This window comes from Jaculus jaculus, chromosome 13 (genome assembly GCF_020740685.1).
Source record: "Jaculus jaculus isolate mJacJac1 chromosome 13, mJacJac1.mat.Y.cur, whole genome shotgun sequence".
NCBI lineage: Eukaryota > Metazoa > Chordata > Mammalia > Rodentia > Dipodidae > Jaculus > Jaculus jaculus.
This window is the reverse complement of record NC_059114.1, coordinates 52,329,068-52,348,586: the sequence shown is the minus strand read 5'-3', so window position 1 is coordinate 52,348,586 and position 19,519 is coordinate 52,329,068.

Below are 19,519 nucleotides of genomic sequence, written 5' to 3'. Positions count from 1 at the left end.
CGCTTCCTTCCTTGAACTGATTTTTTTGCCCAACAATGAGAAGGTTCCTAACGTATGGTTCCTCAAAAAACTAAAGATAGATTTACCATAACACCTAACTAATTTTATTTCTGAATAAATATTTAAAAATGAAATCAGCACACCAAAGGTGAAACCACACATCTATGCTTATTGTGGCATTATTAACCAAGACATGGAATCAGAATATGTGTCAATCAACTGAATAAAGCTGGTGGAGCATTATTCAGCCATAAGGAGCAGTGAGTTTGGCCATCTTAGCAAATGGATGGACCATAATTTTAAGCAAGACAAACAGGACAAATACTGTATGTTCTCTCTCATACGTGGACGCTAAAGAAAGTTGGCCAGAATGTAGACAATGATTACTAGGGATTGGGAATGTGTGTCAGACTGGGGGGAGAATAAAAAGAAGGAAGAGCTGGGCATGGTGGCACATGCCTTTAATCCCAGCACTAGGGAGACAGAGATAGGAGGATCGCTGTGAGTTCCAGGCCACCTTGAGACTACATAGTGAATTTCAGGTTATCCTGGGCTACAGCAAGACCCTGCCTTGAAAAACAAAAACAAAAACAAAAGAAGGAAAGTACATAGATTTGACTGGTGTCATGCTGAATGCATTCATTGAAATATCACAATGAAACCTGTTAGTCTGTGTAATTAATACATGCTAATCAAAGGTAAAATAAAATATTTTTTCAAAATAGTGGATAGCTTTAGAAGCACTTTTCAATTAAATCATGGTGATAAATTATTTCCATTTGAAAATGGAAAACATTTTGCTATCTAAAGATAAGTAGCATCACTTAGAATTAATTCATGCAAATAGTAATCTTACAGTGGCTTTTAATTCCTTTTTAGAAAAGGCAGGTTATAAGTTGACATCATATTATAGGAAAGTCCTTTTTAAAATTTGTAATGGTTGCATTTTCTTTGTTCTCTGGTATGACTCTCGCATGGGATCTTGGGGAAGGGGCTCTCTCCTTGGCAATACAATGTTCTGCAGACATGAAAGAAACCTGAAGCATTTCCTGTTCCATTCAGTAGTGAAGAGATAACGGACAGCAATGTACACCATTCTGTGCATGAAGGTGGTGGCTTTGTCTCAAAGCAAAATGAAGCTTTGTCAAGTTTTACACTTATTTATTCATTTTTAAGCAGAAAGCAGGAGAGAGATATATAGAGAATTGTCATACCAGGGCCTCCAGCCACTGCAAAAAATTTCCAAATGCATGCTCCACTTTGTGCATCTGGCTTACATGGGTCCTGAGGAACCTGGGTCCTTTGGCTTTTCAGGCAAGTGCCTTAACCACTAAGCCATCTCTCCAGCCTCTGATACTGTTTTAAGCTTAAAAATCATACATTTTACAGAAAATTTAAAAGTATAGGGAGATATTAAAAAATATTGGGGCTGGAGAGATGGCTTAGTGGTTAAGCGCTTGCCTGTCAAGCCTAAGGATCCTGTTTGAGACTTGATTCTCCATGACCCATGTAAGCCAGATGAACAAGGGGCGCATGCATCTGGAGTTCATTTGCATGGCTAGAGGCCCTGACACCCATTCTCTCTGTATCTATCTGCCTCTTTCTCTCTCTGTCTGTTGCTCTCAAATAAATAAAATAGTAATAATAATAATGATTAATATCTGTAATGCTACTACCCAGAGCAAAAAACTTCTGGTGTGACTTATTCTTCTGGTTAATTTTCTAGTTATCCTTAAATGTTAGCCCATTATGAGTGTTCCATTCATTCATCCATGTTATTTATTGCCCTGTATTTAGTGGGTTTCAATCCCTCACCCACTCACCTGTGTGGACTTTTGAAAACACAGCAACCTGGATCTGACCCCTTAACTCTCCCTGTAGAGCCCTGGCATCTACAGCTTTTAAGAAGTTTCCCAGCTGACCTCAGCACTTAGCACTTAGCGGGATGGTCTACTTCCATAGCTGTGTTTCTGGTTGCATCATAGGTATGCAGCCTACAATTAGCTTGTCCCCACTATTATTGGCCATTTATACTGTTCCTTTTGCCTTTGAAGGGAGGATGCTGCCAGTAATCCTGAAGTGTGTATCTATCATTGGGATTATCTCTGAGATGAAATTCTTAGAAGCTTGTTTATTCAGCTTGACTGAGGGCATTCAATGGCCAAATAACATTAAATTTGGTTTTACTTATTTATTTACAAGCAGTGAAATAGAGAGAGAAGAGAGATGTAGAGAGAAGAGAGACAGACAGAAAGAATGGACATATCAGGGCCAGCAGCCACTGCACAAGAAACTCTTAACGCATGTGCCACCTTGTGCGTCTGGCTTTACGTGGGCGCTGGGGAATCAAACCTAGATCATTAGGCTTGGCAGGCAAGCACCTTAGCCACTGAACCAGCTCTCCAGCCCCCAAATAACTTTATAGACATGATTGTTACAAAGTTTTCTAGTGCTGCATAGCATGAGACAGCCTGTTTTCCTACGTCATCAACAAATAATAGTAAATACTGGAGTTGGAAAACATGAAGGCCAATTTCATTATTTTCTTGTATGCATGTCTTTGGTTACCGGTTAGGATGAACAATTTCTCATAAGTGAGTTGCCTCTTCTTGTCAGATATTTCTTCTACATGGAATAGGAATTGAGGAAACATCTAAAATTTTAAAGCAGAAATCAAAATGATTTGGTATTCAATGTTCCTAATCAAGAACCAAAGAAAATTTAACGTTTTTACTGTGAAAGCCTCAGTTACCACGAATGCTTATTTTTAATTACATATAAAATATACTCAAGGAAAAATAGGTGATGTTTACATTTGTGTCGTTCTAGCACTTTTAACTTTGAATCAACATCTCCAAATGTATAATAACTTTTTTACCAGGACCAAAGTTTCTACCACTTTCTGTAAATCCTTGTCAAGCATGGGTCAGCTTCTTTTAAACGCGAAATATGACGCTCACATTAATGCATTGGGAAGAAGACATATTTGCAAAAGGTTATCCCTACAGCTATGGCTAGGGTGCAAGGGAAGACTGTGCTGGAACCAAGACAATGGGAGTGGAGGGTGACGGTGACGGGGCTGTAGTCTCTCCAGCCCTGCAGAGGACACCAGGAGAACCCCACCAGCCCCTACAGTGAATTCATGGAGAGAGCTCTAGGGAATAAGTTTTTTTTTCTTTAAAATTTTTTGTTTATTATTTTTTTATTAATTAGTTTTGTATTCAGCAAATACAGTCAGTTTGGCACCATTATTAGGCTCATCCGTGACCTACCCCCTCCCCATTGGCTCCTCCTTGTTGAGGTATATGGCTCATGCATTGTGGAGTTAGCCCACAGTTATGGGTAAGATAAATGTCTCTGGATATCATGACTCAACATGTGGCTCTGACATTCTTTCCGCTCCCCCTCTTCCACAAAATTGAAGGGAATAAGTTTTGATTACATTATATTATACAACATTCAAATATGTGTTTCTATAACATAACTGTATTTGTTATTATAGTAATGGTACAATGATTCTATTGGTTGTTCCTACTCCAACCTCAGTGCCTAGCATTCTGTCCCCACATCTTGGCCTGATGCACCCCTCACTTCGATCAGATCTTTGTTTAAATGTGAATCTTCAGCAGTCTTTTCTGGTCACCCCTCCCCCTTCTTCCCTTCTTACCATGCTCAACCTGCCTCATTACCCTCATTCTCGTGTGCCTGTGTTGGGGTTTTTCTTGGCAGTTCTATTTTCTTGGCCTCTGGAGAAGGCCTGAGGGTCACATTGCAACAGTATGTAACATTGGGGGAGACTGGGAAGGTCACTCTACTCCTGTAAGAACCCACCCCTCTCTGAACCCGACATTGTCCCTTGAGTACAGAAGCCTTGATCCGGTTGTCCCCTCACAAAGTCCCACCCCACCCTGACACCAGAACCCTGGGGACCATGCCTCCAGCACAGGGTCTTCCCAGGACAGACCACACCCAAGTAAAGAGGGCTTTCTTTTTCTGTTGTGAAAGAATCAATCATCTCCAACCTCACCTCAACCTGCAGAATCACATCCCCTTCCCCCCAGGACCCATTTTCTTTCATTGTACTGCTTTGGCCTCTATTCAGTTTCTTGTTTATGTTTTTGTTTTTCGAGGTAGGGTCTCACTCTAGCCCAGGCTGACCTGGAATTTACTATGGAGTCTCAGGGTGGCCGCGAACTCATGGCGATCCTCCTACCTCTGCCTCCCGAGTGCTGGGATTAAAGGCGTGCGCCACCACGCCCGACCAGTTTCTTGAATGTTCTACATCCTCCCCAGCCTCAGGATAACACCTTCTGACCTGAGCACAGGCACCCCCGCCCCCGGGCCACCGCTGCTGAGCTTCCACTTGCTTTCCAGCGTTAGGAGCTCTTCCCTAGAGAAGCAGTGTTCACTGAGCCCTTTCCTCATCAGCTCCCGAGCGCTGCGCAGTTTCACTTCCCAAGATCTTCGTTAAGGCGCTCTGTGCTTGCTTGTGTGACACCCCTGAAAACCTGTCTTCCCTGGCATCCCGTGAGCTCAAGAGAAGTGAAGCTCTGCATGTCTGCATCTATCTGAAAAACAGGTTCGAAGGGCTGAGGACTCTCCCTGGATGGAAAACTAATTCTTCTTGTCTGGCAATTCCCGGTTCCGCAGAGGAGGGGAGAGAAGCCGGTAGTCCTGTTCCCAGCACACGGTGAAGGTCTCTTGGATGGAGCAACATTATTTTTCTTATGGCCTCTTCTGCCATCCAACTGTCAGACGATGGCATCAGACAATTTTCCTAACTGAATTGGGTTCTGAACTTTACAGATAGTGAGAAAGGGTCCCAAGACTCCTGATCACTTGTGCAAGGCCAGCAGGGGCTTAGACTAGGACCGCCCTTCCTCAAGATGCTTTCCTTCTCTTTGCAGATTGTTGTGATATGCTGCTGATTTTGTGAGGATTTCACTGCCGTGATTATCCCCAACATTACACAAATCTACCACACGCCCCTTGAGCACACAAACTGCGTGGTGACATTCCTGCTGTTCCAGTGTCCACGGCAGCGCTACCTGGTGTGAACACTCAGCCTGATACTTGTGGAGTACTTGCCAGTGGTGTGTCCTCACCAGTGATATAAAGTACAGAAAGGGTAAAAAAAAAAAAATCTGTCTTTTGGCTCAGTGGGACTGTTCTGAAGAAACGTTAGCTGCATAGATGGGTCTTAAATATTTCATTTTTCAGTTCCCACATCATCTCCTCCAAACCCGTCAGTATTGTGTTCATTGTTTTGTTAGCTGTATAACTGGTTAGCTTCGGCCACATTGCCCTCCGTGTGTCTGTTTCTCGTCCTCCTCCTCCTTTTGGGGGGTGGGTGTGCACCTGTGTGTAGAGATGCACGTGTCCCACGTGATGACATGCAGAGGACAGAAGAGATGCCTCGATCTCTACGCCACCTTATTTCCCTGGGATAGAACCTCTCACGGAACCTGGAGCTCCATGTCTCTCAGTGAGTCTCGCTGACCATGGAGCCCCAGTGAGCTCTGCGCCCCTTAGCCCTGGGAATAAAATAGGCATGGCCCTGCGCCACTTTGTGCATGGGCGCTGGGGATTAAACTCTGGTCTTCATGCTTGTGCAGTGAGCATTCTTACCCACTGAGCCAGCTCCCCAGACTTCGCCCTGTGCGTCTGCACCTCGTCTCACACTGAGCGTGGCTGTCTCTGTAGCTGAATTTCCTGTTTTCATAAGTACGCCCATCCTGTTGATCACAATCCACTCTAATGAACTCATCTGAACAGTATCTCCTCTGGAAAGACTCTATTTCCAAACAAGATCACATTGAGATATTTGAGGTGCTAAAACTTCGAGATATTTTTTGTTGTAGGTAGGATACATTTTAACCCATAATAAGCAGCCGTCAGCAATGCTGACCTTTTCATTTGAAATACACTACATTTGCAAATCCTGCCTTGTTCAGAACTGCCCATGTGCCTCTCGCTCGTCTCCTCCTTCTGGGGCGCTCTCACCCTTTGCTGTATAATACTGGTCTCTATATCAGGAGCATCCCCTATCAACCAGAAGCAGGTTAGGGCTGGAGAATTTGCAGCCTCCCTCAGACCTCTGGAATCCACATCTGCATTTAAAAAGACCTCTGGAAGAGTCCTATGCTCATTGACTTTTAGAAGCACTGGGTTGAGGAATTAGCTTCCAGGAAATAAACTGATAAAAGAGGAAAGTACCGCTTTTCCTGAACCTTATTTGACCTGAGGGTGTGTGCTCAGCTCTCCAGGAGTCCTGTTGCTCTCCTGCTCTATGTGGCCTCTTTTCTGACCATCATCAACGGTGTCTCTGTTCTTGTCATCAGCCTCCCTCATCTGTCCTCCTGGAGACTCCTTTCCTGGTTCTGCGCCTTGTACTTAAATTCTGCTGCTGCTGCCTAAGCTCCAGGATGCTATAAATAATGATAAGTACCACTGCCTCTGAAGTAAGGTGTTGTAATAATAAAACAAGTCAAAGACTATCAAGCAGACACATATTATCATATCCTCAAGTGACACCAGAATGTTGGTCTCATTAGTTTCACAATGTGTGTGATATCTCTTTCCCCTGCTTCTAATATAATCCACAAAGCTAAAACAAAAGCTGCCCACCAGCTGGGAACGAATGTGATGTAAAGCAAAATCAAAATATTATGATATTGAAGTTATAAAAGTACGTATGTAACTATGCCAGCGCTATTTTGCATTGGATGCTCTCCGAGGTAGAAAATGAAATTGCCTTCCTTTGATAAGAAAAGTAAAATCTCATGTTTTTAGGACATCACTTGTAATAGAAGTGTGAGTGGTATTAAAATGAAAATAACTGGCATAAAATTAATCAATTAATATAGGAGATGTATCATTTTATATTCTATTTGTAACTCATAATTCACTAATAAAAAGAAGAATAAGAAATGCTAAACATGTTATATCTCACATCATCTAACTAAAATGTTATTTAAAATGAAAAATTGGGGTAAATTTCTAAGTACTATTTATTATTATTATTATTTTAAGTTGTATACAATAGTATAATGTGATGTTCCAAAAATATGCATATACTATAGCATGGCTAAATCAGGATCCAGACATATGAATTACTAGGCATATTTATAATATTTTGTGATGAGGATATCTAAAATGTACTCTCATAGTGATTTTCAAATACACAACACATTGTTGTAATATGACCACTATTGTATGAGATATCTCTTGAACTTACTCTTCCTATCCAAATAATGTGTTTTATGTTTTGACTAACATACTTCTACCCCCACCTCAAACCCAGGCCCCAGGTGACTTCCATGAGCTAGAACTCACAAAATTTGGTATTCTTTATCTGTGTCTGGCTTATTTCATATGACATAATGATCTCCAGTTCCATCCAAGTTGTTAGAGATGATGATTTCATTTTTATCTGGCTCAGTGTATTATTCAGTATACATAGCACATTTTCTTTATCCATCTGCTTGTAGACCTTTCACTTGATTCTATATCTTGCTCCTTGTGATTAGTAATGAAGGAAACTACTTGGGAATATACTTAAAAGCAATTTTCCTTTTTTAGGAAACTGACTTATATCATGTTAATTGCTAATTATTCCATTAAGGTAAGATTTTACTATGTACTTGTTAAGTGATGCATTACTTTCTTATTGTTACTAATATGTAAGTTTTTATGCCTTGTAGAAGTGGAAGTGTTTTTTTCTAACACAGGAATATCATCTATTTTTACTATTTTGTACACAAAAGCAAAATAATGTCTAATATGTTACATTTAAGTGCACCTCTCTCTATGCAAGCATATGAAAGAAATTATTTAGCTTTATCTGGAAAACTGTATCTTGTTCTTTTTCAACTATTAATTTCTTAGTGTAAATTTAAGTTGAGTTATTTTCTTGATCATTAATAATTCTAATAGGTGACATCTAGTTAGAATGATATATTGGGATCCAAATGGGAACACTCGATACCAATGGTATCATTTTATATAGTAGGCATCATACTCTTCTACTGAGATACAAATGGGAGCAACCAATGACAAAGGCCATCTTTTTTGTATAGTGGGTGCCATGCTCTTCCACTGAATGCAGATTCAGTGGAAAGGAAACATTATGTGGCTACATGTGGCTAAAAGAGTTAATGCACTGAAGAAAACAGAGCACACTGCAAAGACATTGACATTTACACAGAGAAAGGCAAAGATTGGCTCAGATGAGAAAGCATTGGGACTCAGTGCTTCTCATTGCTCCTAAATCACTGGCAGGGCTTCAGGCACTTAATTAACCTCTGTGGACCTCATTTTCTTTCTGTACAGGTAGACCTCCACTTACAACAGAAAAGTGCTTAGGATGTGAAATATGAAAATGAGCTAGATGGAAACAATCTAAGAAAAAATACTTTTCTGTCCACTTCCTTGGTCATTGAATGGTTTGGAACACCTACCAATATTGAGGCAACATGCCTGATTTCAGAAGCCAGTTTATGATCTAGAGGCTGCGCCATACGTTGGGAAGTCAGGGCACAAGGGGTAGGAAAAAATGTTCATTGCTTTCAGTTGGATGAACCAGGTTTGAGTCTGAATTGGGAGAATCTGGGTGGATCACTGGAACCTTCCATCTCAGTTTTATCATCTGAAAAATGAAACCATATGCTTATCTGCCTGGATAAGAGAACTACAAATTTTAAAATATTATAAAAAGTATTATAGAGGGCTGGAGAGGTAGTTTAGTGGTTAAGGCATTTGCCTGCAAAGCCAAAGGACCCAGGTTTGATTCTCCTGGACCCACGTAAGCCAGATACACAAGGGGTCTCATGTATCTTGAGTTCTTTGCAGTAGCTGGAGGCCCTGGCATGCCTATTCTCTCTCGCTCTCTCTTTCCCTCTCAAATAGATAAATTAATTAAATATATATTGAAAAATATTGTAGAAATATTAGTTATCATTTTTGTTAATTTTTAGAAACAAAGTGTGCAAAACCTCATTGCCCAATCATAAACAAAATATAAAAATACTAAAATAATGTAATACTTCAAATATTATTTGAACAGTTAGAAAGACACAGTCTTAAAATTAGGAAATACTGTAAACATGTTGCACATAAAATATGATATAACAATCCATAACTAATTTACTTTCTCAACTCTAACACAGAACTTGCTAATGTTTAGGCAATCACTCAGTTCTTAACTACAAAGTTCTTTCAGATGAAAGGTTCTCTGCAACAAGTTTATTTTTATTTATTTATTTATTTATTTGAGAGAGAGAAAGAGAAAGAGGCAGATAGAATGAGGAAGAGGGAGAGAATGGGCATGCCAGGGCCTTTGGCTGCTGCAAACAAATTCCAGATGCATGCACAGCCTTGTGCATCTGGCTTATGTGGGCCCTGGGGAATCAAACCTGGGTTCTTTGGCTTTGCAGGCAAGTGACTTAACTGCTAAGCCATCTCTCCAGCTCCTGACAAGTTTTTATTATTAGTTCTCAGTGCACAGACAGTAATCAGCTCCCGCATAATATTGGTTGTTTTTAAGAGATGCAATTATTTTGCATGAATATTACTTCAACATAAATTGGGAATCTCTCCTCTATTGTACAGGTAGAGATAAAGTACAGCCCAAGAGGACTACATGATCCCTAAGTGACTCTGGCAGGGCCTAGAAGGGTAAAAGGATGCAGAGAGAGATGGGAAGTTAGAAAAAGATGGAGAAGCTCTGAGAGTGCCAAGTGAGAGTTGCAAGGAGTTGCCAACCTGCAGGCTAAGATCCAGCAAGGACCTCACACAGGAGGCATAGTCTCTCTGCTCCTCATGTTTTCTCCAAGGGAAAAAATATGCTAATGATCTCCAAGGGTCTGTGGAGGAGGAGCTGAAGTGAGAGGCAATCACCACACAGTGCCTACCATACTACAACTGCCCTGTAAGCTAAATGCTTACCATAGCCATAGCCTCTCCTCCTTCTTCGTCGAGAATCGAATGCCCAGGGGCTGCCCTCCTTCCACAACTCTGGTTAAAACTATGCCTAAACTTGCTGTACTTAATTAACGTTCAAAATTTATCGAAGATAATCTCATGTTGTCTACCACCTACTGTTTCTCAGGCCCTTGAAGATATTCCCCTTTGCCATCTTGAATATGTCACTATTTTGTTCTTTCTTCTAAAAAATCAAACAAACTTATCTTTGCAACATTCCTGTCCCTGTTTCCCCATCCTAAACAAGTTATCACATGCCCATAGCATTAGCCACATTCTGGCTCTCCTCATTTTATCATGAATAGAATTTTTCCTTTTCCCAAATGTTAGAACCAGCCTGGATCACCACAAATTCTTTTGGGAGCATTCTTAAGAATGATACCACTTTCTCTTCAAGGACATTTAAATACAACAACACAGTTTTTGTTTTTCCTCTTAATTTGGAAAAAAGAAAACTGTTTCCAGATAGAAACCCAAAAAGTAAACATTTGTATTTTATTTAAGTAGTAATGATACTGTCTTTGGTACACTAAAAGTTATACTACCAATGCTAATATTTTTATTAGTCTTCCATAATAGAAACTAAAGAATACAGAGTTTGTGTTCCTTTTTTGTTTGTTTGTTTGTTTGTTTTTCCAGGTAGAGTTTCACTCTAACCCAGGCTAACCTGGAATTCACTATGGAGTCTTAGAGTAGCCTTGAACTCGCAGTGATTCTCCTTCCTCTGTCTCCCAGTGCAGGGAATAAAGGCATGCGCCACCATGCCCGGCTTCTTCCTTTCATTTTTATGTCCTTTGTGCTTAATGTAGCTCTAGGTGTTCTAGGCTAAGGGGAAAATACTGAATGACTGAAAGACTTATGCAAGACAAAAAATTAAGCAATTGAAAGCTAATTTAGACTTAATGGGAAAATATAGAAAATTCATATCAAAGAACAAATATAAGCAAGGAAATTAGAGATCAGTCTTTTTAGTGCCATTATGGCTTAAATATCAAAGCATCCAATTTATCAGAAAACAGTACTGTTTTCTATAGATAAGGTGCCAGGAACAAATAAAAGTGTTTATTTGGTTATAGAATTCTGAAGTTCAAATGCTAAGAAGGTAAACCCTGACACTGTACTTTTCTTTCCAGATTTTGTTTCCTTTGTTGGATATTTAGAGACTATTTTCTCAAGAGTAAAATTAAATTATATGCAAAGAAAAATAAAATGTTAGGTTGTGGAGGAAAGACACCCCATTGAGAATGCATTTTCCAGGGTCAAGGCAGCACCTGGAGGGGAAATTTAAAATTATAGTGTTCAGGTGAGTGACAGGTACCACGGGAACAGTGAGTCACTGAGAAACACAAGCTCAGAGTGAGAGTTTACTGTATTCATTTACTGACCTCAACAACTGCTTATAGAATTAAGGTAATTTGGTATTCATGTACTAGGACACAAGCATACAAATTCTATTATTGAAAGAATTTTGAAGCAATGTTATTGATAGGAATAATTTCAAATACAGAGTATAGCACAACTTGTTGTTATGATATTTTCTCCTCTCTTGAAGTAGATATAGATAATCAATCATATTATAGTCAAAATTTTCCAGATAGAGGCATGAAAAATACAAATTTAAACAGCATTATTTAGGGCTTAATGATTGCAACACTAATTGTCTCCTATGAGGGCAGGAATAAAGATAGGATGTTTACAAGTCAACCTGTGAATAATGATGGCAGTGACCCTTCACAGAACACCGACTGCATGAAGAAATAAACAGTTAGATCCTCACCTGGCTCTGAGAGGCTGCAGTAAGTATGATGATTTCTACCTATGAGATGCTATCATTTTGCGCATCTCACAGATGGGAGAACTGAGGTACAAATACATACTATAACTTGCTCAATGTTATACAACAGGACAATAATACACATAGGATTTAAATGCTGGCAACTTACACTCATAACTAATTTCATACATTATCTTGTTGCACAGAAAGTAAGAGATCAAAATACTCAGTTCTGTTTCTTTTAAAAAATATTCTTAAGCCGGGCGTGGTGGCACATGCCTTTAATCCCAGCACTCAGGAGGCAGAGGTAGGAGGATTGCCATGAGTTCAAGGCCACCCTGAGATGACAGAGTTAATTCCAGGTCAGCCTTTACCAGAGTGAGACCCTACCTCGAAAAACCAAATATATATATATATCTTTTTGCCGGGCATGGTGGTGCATGCCTTTAATCCCAGCATGTGGGAGGCAGAAGTAGGAGGATCACCGTGAGTTCAAGGCCACCTTGAGACTGCATAGTGAATCCCAGGTCAGCCTGGGCTAGAGTGAAACCCTTCCTTGAAAAAAAAATACACACACACACACACACACACACACACACATATATATATATATACATACACACACACACACACACACACACACACACACACACACACACACACATATACTTGAAAGAAGGGAGAGAAAATGAATGAGAATGAGAGTACCAGGGCCTCCTGCCACTGAAAATGTACTCCAGTGCATCTGGCTTTATGTGGGTACTAAAGAATCAAAGGCAGGCCATGAGACTTTACAAGGAAATGCCTTTAACCACTGAGCAATCTCTCTTGTCCCAAAGTATTTATTTCTTTTTTTTTAAATGCAATGTATTCATCCAACTTTAATTTTTTTTTGTTTGTTTGTTTGTTTATTTGAGAGCGACAGACACAGAGAGAAAAACAGATAGAGGGAGAGAGAGAGAATGGGCGCGCCAGGGCTTCCAGCCTCTGCAAATGAACTCCAGACGCGTGTGCCCCCTTGTGCATCTGGCTAACGTGGGACCTGGGGAACCGAGCCTCGAACCGGGGTCCTTAGGCTTCACAGGCAAGCACTTAACCGCTAAGCCATTTCTCCAGCCCCAAAGTATTTATTTCTTAAAAGCTGAATTGTAATCCAGGTATGCATGGTGGCCTGTGCCTTTAATCCCAGCATTAGGAAGGATGAAATAGGTAGATTACCATGAGTGCAAAGCCAGCCTGAGCTGCAGAGTGAGACAATACATATACACAAAAATGCTGAGTTTTGGGAGCTGGGGATATGGCTCAGTGATTAAGAGCAATTGCTTGAAAAGCTTGTTGGCTCCGGTTCAAGTCTCAAGCCACCCACATCATATGCCAGATGCAAAAAGTGGTGTAAGCATCTGGTGTACATTTGTAGCTGGACACATAAACACACACACACAATTGAACAACACTGGGCACACTCCTAACACCCTTAGGTCTGCCAACAGCAGAACTATTCCATTCTAAGAAATTCTACTTTCACATTAATTAGGCTCCATTTTCCCATTTGTCTATGCTGGACTTCTCCACCCAGGGTCATGCTGTGGCTGTTGTGGAGAGCACTTATGAATGTCCAGACCTCCTGGGAGAGCCAGTGTGAAGGGAAATATTTAGGCCTCATCTGTGGCTTGGTGATTCAGGGTAGGGAAGGTCAGCCTGCTGTGCTATCTAATTGGGCCAGGTCTCCACTGAGACCAGGTAATGGTTAAATCAGACACCACGGTGCCTACAGCTCACTCAACTTTGCTTAAATAATAATCAATAAGAAACTCAAAGTTGGGGATGGCTCAGTGTCAAAATCAGCAGATCAACATTATTATTATTAAGGAGCTAGACTCTCACCATTTTCCACTCAACCATCCATAGGAAATTGGTCACAGGATAGAAGCTACTATCAGCACTGATAATATCCAGAGAAAGTAAAATCACCTTGCCTTTTCTGCTCTTCTCAGTCAGGACTCCTAAACATTTATTCCCTCTGCCAATCACTGGAGAGTGACATGGAATAGCTCTTATTGGTTTTTAAGAAGCCTTGGAACAGGGAAAAGGTCACTCTTCATGCATGTGGAAGAAGGGACAAGGTTGGACCTTCAGACAGCTTGCTCTGAAGGAAAGGGAAGGAGAAAAGCATTGGGGGCAGGTACAGACAGCATAAGAGAAGAAAGAGACCTTGCTGATCGCAACTACTTTCAATAAGTATTCTATGTCATAGTACTGCCTATTCTGGTTATATGAAAGAGCTAGTGTTTCCTGCCTTCAGAGACTGTTATCTTCCTAGTCCCAATTTGATCATGAACTCTGACTTTGCAGTGAAACTGTTATGTAAGCATAGCACCATATTAGAGGGACTGGAGGCACAGGACACCAACTAATACTTTAGTAATTGAAGGGGAAAAGAAGAGATTGGAGTCACTTAATAGAAAGATCAAATAATATACCAATAGATCATTAGTGCTTCCTTCCAAAGTCTTAATTGCATACAGGGGCAAAAGTAAGATGGAAAATGAAGTGAGAATTTGAGCTTCCTAAGACTCAAGTCCTGGCCCACCACTTCCCAGGTGTGTGCTCATAATGGAAATATCTTTCATTTCCTTTTCTCCATGAGTAGAAATTATAAGCATGTACCACACAGGGCTAGAAAGATTGCTCATTGGTCAAGGTACTTGCCCGTTCTCTGGAATACTTTCAGCTCTAAAAGCAGAACATTCACATCCCAGTACCTGGAAGCAAACAGGAGCTCATAGTTTGCTCCCAGGTAGGAGGCAGGTTTACAGCTTCATGGCATCATCAGTGATTTCCTTATTTCCTTAGTGAAGTGGCTAACTGCTTCCCAACCCAAGTGCTTCGTCATAACACAGTCACTAGGTGTCCCTCTCAAAATCCATGCAGAGAGAAAGGAGAAGTATGCCCTGGCCACTGTGCGTCCCTCCACCCAGAACTCTCAGTGGGCTCTCTCTTAGATCTCACAGCCCAGAACCATATGGCGTGATTAACCATCCCTAACCCTGGGCGGGAGCAAGGAGCAAGGAGCAAGGAGTTGAGCAAGGATTTGGCTTTTCAGCCTCTGTAGTGGAGAGTAAGGGAGGAGACTGGATAAGCTATACTGTTTACTGTATTTTTACAATGACACTTCCAGACAAGTATTGACTGCCAGTGTGCTAGTTTGGTTTCCTGCAAGTTAATTATTTACTAACCACATGCTGGGCGAGAACTAGTAAAAATAGATAAGGGGGGGGGAGAATAAAGTTAAAACACCAGCTAACTTAAAGAGATGTGCAGCTCCTTCTGTATTCCAGCAAGGCTATTCCAAATCAGGCCTCCAAATGGAAATGTTACAAAAAGCATGGGTTGATTGGGCACCATTTCCTATTCTTATCATCTTGTTTTACAAGCAGGTAAAATAATGTGTGCCCTTTACCACCCCCATTTTAGAATTTGTCAGTAGCATGGAGTGTCAGAAAGGAGTTACAATGCCTAAACCACTTAGAAATTAAAATAGTATGTGGTGGTACCATGACCTTTTCAATATGCTGGGTTTTCAGTTGTTCAGCCATTCCTCTTATTCTTTTTCCTGACTTGTCTTTATGAGAGGAAAAGGTGACTTGGCACCTAAAGTATGGAGTTCTCAAAGGAACAAAACAGTACATCATTGAAACAATTCAGAAGCAGTCCTGCCCTGCTTTAGAGTAGCAGGGAAACAAAAGAGACTGACTCTATTAATCATGACAAGGCCAGGCGAATAGAAAGGGATTAGTACCTTGCCTTATCAATTTTCCTATAATGTGCTCCATAGGTCCCAAAAGCAGCATGCAGGCACCATTTCGGACCTTCCCAATCCCAGAGAATAGAATCTAGTGAAGCATCCACTGGTGTGACTATTCCTCTTTTCTGAAGAAAAATGGGTGCTTTGGTGTCATTTTGGTTCATGGACATCTCTTGGAAGGAGGCTTATAAGGAAGATCCCTGCCCCTCTTCTAGGTTGTCCCACATACTGCACTTGCACCCCTTGCAAAAGTTACCTAATGGCATTGCCAGTTTCTGTATACCCATTTAGACTGCCCAATGGAGAACGTGGTTACTTGCAGATCACCCAGCTCATGCACGGAACACTAGAGCAAGGCACTCAATGTTGGCTCAGGAAGTGTCACCCTGTGCCAAGCAGCGGGCCACCCTGAAACCTAGAGTCCTTCTCTGTTGTCAACCAGAGGTTGCCTTTCTGAAAAGACCTCAGGAAACAGCAGGCCTTCTCCAATACCTCCAGGTTTTATCCTAAAGCTGACTGTCCCCAACTTAGAACAAATGGGGATGGCTGCCTAAGAATTCCACATGGAAAACTGCTTTGAAGCTTCTCTCTTACTTACAATGCAAGAGGAGGCAGGCGCTAAATTCAGAAATAAACATAAATTTTAAGAGGCTCAAAGAGCTAGATTAGTGCGTAAAGTGCTTACTCTGCAAGGTAAGGACTGGAGTTCAAATTCCCAGTCTCTGCGTAAATGCTGGATGGGCATGGTGGCTCCCCTGTAATCCCAGCTTTCACAGGCAGAGACAGGAGATCCTGGGTCAAGCTGGCTATATGAACTAGCTGCATCAGCAAGCTGTGGTTTCAAGTAAGAGCACCTGACTCAGTACAGAAGAGAGCAACCAACAAAGTCCGTCTCTAGCCTTTACACACACGTTTCCAACATGCCTATACACTTCACACATACCACACCCCACACATACACGTACAATATATGAATAAAGTTTCAAAACCTAATGTTTCACACTTGGGATTTGATCTTTTCCCCATCTCACACTACTCCTCGTGGGTGGAATGCTCCAAAGACTGATGTCCAGAGAACAGTCAGGCAAAGCCAGTTCCCCAACAAGTGTTTGTATGTTTAAGCTGTTGGTATCTGAGCAGAGCAGATACCAGCACATGGAAGTATTTAGCAGGGCAGAAAAGATCTGCTAGTGTTTCTAACTCCATTAAAATAAAAGTCTGTGGGGCTGGAGAAATGGCTTAGCAGTTAAGCTCTTGCCTGTGAAGCCTAAGAAAACTGGTTCAAGGCTCGATTCCCCAGGACTCATGTTAGCCAGATGTACAAGACAGCACATGCATCTGGAGTTCATTTGCAGTGGCTGAAGGCCTTGGTGCACCCATTCTCTCTTTCTATATCTCTGCATTTCTCTCTCTGACTGTCGCTCTCAAATAAGTACAAAATGAATAAAATAAATAAATAAAAGGCTATATATATATATTATATATATATGTATATATATATATATAATATATATATAAGGAGCCACGTGACTTATGATGGTGATGGAGAACCACATTGTACTGGTTGAGGTGAACAGGAGAGGAGAACACTATTACAAATTCCCTAGCTGCCTGTTCACTGACGTGTCACATTGTTGATTAAATTCTCTAGTCCTGGGTATCCAGAGAATTTGTAGAATGGGGATTATGATAGTACCTTAACCACATGAGATTGTTAGAGAATTAAATGTAGTACTACAGGGCTTAGATTTTGGTGAGTTCTCAATAAGCATTAGCTGTAAATATTACCTATGATATTGGCCTACAACTATTCTTCCAGAAAACTGCATAGTTAAGGCAAAGAGAGCATAAAAGGCAAGAGAGGGCTGGAGAGATGGCTTAGTGGTTAAGGCATTTGCCTACAAAGCCAAAGGACCCAGGTTCGATTCCCCAGGACCCACGTTAGCCAGATGCACAAAGTGGTACATGCGTCTGGAGTTCATTTGTAGTGGCTGGAAGACCTGGCATGCCCATTCTCTCTCTCTCTCTCTCTCTCCCTCTTTTTCTCAGTCAAATAAATAAATAATAATAATTCTTTTTTTTTTTTTTTTTTTTTTTTTTAGAAAAGGCAAGAGACCTACTTCTGGAATTAGTTCTATGATAATCCCTTCATATAATACTGTCCAGGCTGTTCTTAGAGCCTCAGTTTTCTCATGTGGAATGAAGGATTTTGGTGAATCATCTTCTGTCCTGACTGCTTGGAAATTCTGGCTTCTCGCAACCAGTGCAAAATAATTTCAGCCCTTTTCTGAGCTTTCCTATGTAATTGGATGAAACAAAGATCAGATTCTTGGAAGCATCCCTTGACAGGGTCAGACTTCAAGCCTATCTATATGAGATTTGTGCTTATAAAAGAGACATGTGCAGCTTCTCAGCTAGTGACTAGTCCTCTGGGCTAGCCTATAATTGGGCACAAGAGACACCAAGGACATGCTGTCTGAACTGGCTGCCATGTCCTTCCAGTTCAGAGGACTTCCTAATTCCTCCCTGCCTCAAATGATGTCTGTTTTCTTTGGTTACCACACAAGGACCCCCCCTGGTCATGCTTTACTGTCTACAGTGTTTCCCCCACCCTGATCCAACCCCAAAGTTCTGTTCTTTTCCACATCCACCACACTCTTCCTTCCAGAGTCATACTTCATGGCTGCAAATGACTCTATCCTCAACTTCTTTATCCCTTCTATCTTTGTATCTCTAATCAAATGTGGTTATCACCATAGAATCCACTTTTCCCTCAACCTTTCTGAACTGAGCTTTTTCTCCCCAAGTTCCTGTAAAGTTCTGGCTTGGAAGGTGAAATTCACAGGCCACTTCCCTCTGCATGTAGTCTCTTGTAAAAGGAAATTTCTATTTCCATGAAGTCTGTGATAGCAGTAACAGTCCCTTTCATGTGGCCAGGTTTTCCGCCCTCGTTCTTGCCATCAATCTGGAATGTAAGTGTGCATGTTGCTGCCCTACCCAGCACACATGTTCTCTCAGTCCTATGTCCTCTGTCAGCTCAAACTTTTCTCCAAGTGACTCACTCAGTTCCACCTCCACATCTTATCATAGCCTGGGGCTTTGCTAGAACCTCAGAACCTTCCAAAACCTATAATTAAACTACCTTATGTTTCAATCACAATTTCTTAGTTTCAAAAAATACTCATTTACTTTCTCTATAAATGATCACTCACCAGTTCCTGCACCCACCTCTGTTCTCTTTATTCACTCACTTTATTTATCTTGCTTGACCTTCCTCCCAGGCAAGCTTAAATTTCATGGTCCATAGTTTCAATTACTCTCCTGCCAAAGTCCATAAATCCTTTTGCTACAATCACCTAAGCAAATCTCAATTCCAGATGAAGACAATGCCTGCTTTCTCTACCACCAGACAGCTGATATCAGTGTTATTCCATGATGCCTATCAATCAGGGTAAGCTGGGTTGTACCGCAGTAACAAACAAGATAAAGCAAGGTGAAACAAACAACACAAATCTCAAATATCAAGGGCTTGACAGAGCACACGTTTCTTTCTTGGTAATGCTGCAAGTCTGGAGTGGGTTGTAGGGATCCTGCTCATCTTAGTCATTTGGGAACTTAGGGTGATGGAGGCTCCATCTCAGCCGATGACCAGCAGCCACAGCAGTAAGGAAGCTTTCTGTTTATCTTTAATTGGCCAAAAAACTTCAGGAAGTCCTACCTTAGTTCAAGGGCAGTAGAAGGAGTAATGTTCCCACCTACCAGAAATGAGAAGAATCAAGTACTGGTATTTATGTATAACTAGGTGACGGTCATAACCACCAATCTCCTTTGCTCCTGAAATTCTTCATGTTTCTTCATTTAGAATTTCCTCCCTCTCTTCCTCTATTTATTTGTTCTTTTTTTCCTCTTCTTTTTCTTCCTTTCCCCTTTCCAATTATTTAAAACTTCCTTCACACATT